Source organism: Bos taurus, chromosome X (genome assembly GCF_002263795.3).
Source record: "Bos taurus isolate L1 Dominette 01449 registration number 42190680 breed Hereford chromosome X, ARS-UCD2.0, whole genome shotgun sequence".
NCBI lineage: Eukaryota > Metazoa > Chordata > Mammalia > Artiodactyla > Bovidae > Bos > Bos taurus.
Window position 1 is genome coordinate 78988789 of NC_037357.1, and position 3794 is coordinate 78992582.

Below are 3794 nucleotides of genomic sequence, written 5' to 3' on the forward strand. Positions count from 1 at the left end.
AGGCGGGATCAAGCCTCAGGAGTCTCCCTGGAAATTCTCGAGCAATCTACCCCCAAAACCAGAGTCTGCCTACTTTCTGCTTTGTGCTTTCACCTACACCTCTGACTTTACGGGGGGCTGTCCCCCACTACCTCTCTCTGAAAAAAGAGTTAGCTTACAGCTCCAGTTAATAATTCCTGGGTGTGACAGTGTTTAACCTACAAACTCCTTTGGAAATCCTCTAGCCTGCCTGAATAGGTTTTTCCGGCCACATGTGATTGTTCAGAGCCTCCCAACTGTGAGAGGCAGGAGATGTTCTAAACTGTCTAAACACAGATTCTTTTGAATAGTTAAAAGATTGATTAGAAATTGTACTGGTGAAGGGATTTTCACTTTTTGGGCCAATGTTTGCTGCTAAGTCTCCATATCCCTTACCTGCTGTGTCCCTGGCAGTGTATTGATTAATATAATTGGTATAAGTAGTAGCTTTAATGCTTGTAACCTGGGACCCTTGAGTTAATTCTTTTTCTTGTTATAGCCCACCACACCTTTGCGCTGTAGGAATGCAACTTTATCTAATGCTTTTGGAGGGTGGCTCCTGACCAGTCACCTTTAGAGAAAAATAAGTTTTCTGAAGAAAAGGTCTTAAAATGTTAACAGGCCTCCGGGCCAGAAGATGATGCAAATCACCTAACTTTTGCATATGCTAAGTTTGCAGGAAGAAAGCCTGGCTTGCTGCCTGACTCTACCCCTTCCCCCATTATCCTCTATGCATAACTTAAGGTATAAAAACTGCTTTGGAAAATAAAGTACGGGCCTTGTTCACCGAAACTTGGTCTCACCATGTCGTTCTTTCTCTTACCTTCTGGCTGAATTATTCAGCCTATTTTCTCCACTGAATTTCCTCACTGAGCTATCCTTATTTCAGCCTCTTTTCTTCACTGAATTTTACTGAGCTATCCTCATTCTATTACTCTTTATATCCTTAATTAACGTTTAATTAAGCAATTGTTTCCTGATCTTCGCCTACGCCGTCTCTCCTTCGAATACCCTGGATCAGCCGGGGCTGGTCCCCGGCAACTTACAAAGGTTTGTCTAGGCTTCTTTGAGTGCCACAGCCTCCTCCAACTATTATTTGGGGCCCCTGGATCAGAGACCCTCAATATGAGGGTTAGGAGAATATGTTGCCTTAACAATTTAGGGATGTTGCCCCTCAACAGCAGGAAAGTAGTTATGGAATGAAAATGACACCCCTTTCCCTTGGCAACATAATTCTCCTAAAAGAAAAGGGGGAAATGAGAGAGTTGATTTCTAGGTAGGTTGATAAGAAGTCCAGGGTACCTGAGGAGGAAAGAGGGATGTGGGGCTCTCAAAGAGGTGATGGGGTTTGGAATTCTCAATAGGAGGAAAGGACAAATGTCTTTTTTTTCCTCTACATTTCTTAGTCTTAGTCACATAAAACATTTTTTTTTCTTTAAACCTGGAACTGATGATTACACAAGAAAGCAACTGAGCTTAAACTCTGTACTAAGGATTATATAACAACAATGTATCTTCCTTGAGTTCCAAAGAATAGCAAGGAGAGATAAGTAAGCCTTCCTCAGTGATCAGTGCAAAGAAATAGAGGAAAACATTGGAATGGGAAAGACTAGAGATCTCTTCAAGAAAATTAGAGATACCAAGGGAACATCTCATGCAAAGATGGGCTCACTAAAGGACAGAAATGGTATGGACCTAACAGAAGCAGAAGATATTAAGAAGAGGTGGCAAGAATACACAGAAGAATTGTACAAAAAAGATCTTCACAGATAATCACAATGGTGTGCTCACTCACCTAGAGCCAGACATCCTGGAATGTGAAGTCAAGTGGGCCTTAGGAAGCATCTCTATGAACAAAGCTAGTGGAGGTGATGGAATTTTAGTTGAGCTATGTCAAATCCTGAAAGATGATGCCGTGAAAGTGCTGCACTCAATATGCCAGCAAATTTGGAAAACTCAGCAGTGGCCACAGGACTGGAAAATATCTGTTTTCACTGCAATCCCAAAGAAAGGCAATGCCAAAGAATGCTCAAACTACCACACAAATGCCCTCATCTCACATGCTAGTAAAGTAATGCCCCAAATTCTCCAAGCCAGGCTTCAACAATACATGAACCGTGAACTTCCAGATGTTCAAGCTGGATTTAGAAAAGGCAGAGGAACCAGAGACCAAATTGCCAACATCAGCTGGATCATCGAAAAAGCAAGAGAGTTCCAGAAAAACATCTATTTCTGCTTTATTGACTACGCCAAAGCCTTGACTGTGTGGATCACAATAAACTGTGGAAAATTCTTCAAGAGATGGGAATACCAGACCACCTGACCTGCTTCTTGAGAAATCTGTATGCAGGTCAGGAAACAACAGTTAGAACTGGACATGGAAAAAAAAAAAAAAACAAGAACTGGACATGGAACAACAGACTGGTTCCAAATAGGAAAAGGAGTACCTCAAGGCTGTATATTGACACCCTGCTTATTTAACTTCTATGCAGAGTACATCATGAGAAACACTGGGCTGGATGAAGCACAAGCTGGAATCAAGATTGTCAGGAGAAATATCAATAACCTCAGATATGCAGATGACACCACCATTATGGCAGAAGGCAAAGAAGAACTAAAGAGCTTCTTGATGAAGGTGAAAGAGGTGAGTGAAAAAGTTGGCTTAAAGTTCAACATTCAGAAAACTAAGTTCATGGCATCTGGTTCCATCACTTCATGGGAAATAGATGGGGAAACAGTGGAAACAGTCAGACTTTAGTTTTTTGGGCTCCAAAATCACTGCAGATGGTGATTGCAGCCATGAAATAAAAAGACGCTTATTCCTTGGAAGAAAAGTTATGACCAACCTAGACAGTATATTCAAAAGCAGAGACATTACTTTGCCAACAAAGGTCCATCCAGTCAAGGCTATGATTTTTCCTGTGGTCATGTATGGATGTGAGAGTTGGACTGTGAAGAAAGCTGAGTGCCAAAGAATTGATGCCTTTGAACTGTGGTGTTGGAGAAGACTCTTGAGAGTCCCTTGGACTGCAAGGAGATCCATCCAGTCCGTTCTTTAAAGGAGATCGGTCCTGGTTGTTCTTTGGAAGGAATGATGCTAAAGCTGAAACTCCAATACTTTGGCCACCTCATGCCAAGGGTTGACTCATTGGAAAAGACTCTGATGCTGGGAGGGATTGGGGGCAGGAGGAGAACGGGATGACAGAGGATGAGATGGCTGTACGGCATCACCGCCTCGATGGGCGTGAGTTTGTTTGAGTGAACTCCAGGAGTTGGTGATGGACAGGGAGGCCTGGCGTGCTGCAATTCATGGGATCGCAAAGAGTTGGACATGACTGAGCGACTGAACTGAACTGAACATATATATACTCTATAAAATTTAGAGGAAAAGGGAAGAAAGGATGGCACATAAGGAAGAGTGTGCTTATTCTTGAATAAGGCAGGAATGGGGCTAAGATAAGACAGGAAAACTTCAGGAGTTTGGGGAAGCCAACACTATCCCCTTCTGTGACTTGGGGTAACACTTGATAATCATAATTAAACTCCACGTATATATGTGACTTTTCTCTATATTACTTTCAGTATATTGGAGAAAAATATAATGCTAAGGGAAATAACATCCCAGTTAAGCATATTGTAATATATTTCTAACCAGAAGTAGAACCAAAGTTACTTTCTTTGTATAATAACTATCTAATTGAGTTAGTAATCTATTTCATCTAATTAATAGCTATATTTTTAGAACTCATACTTTTGTATGAAAAATAAAAAGTGAT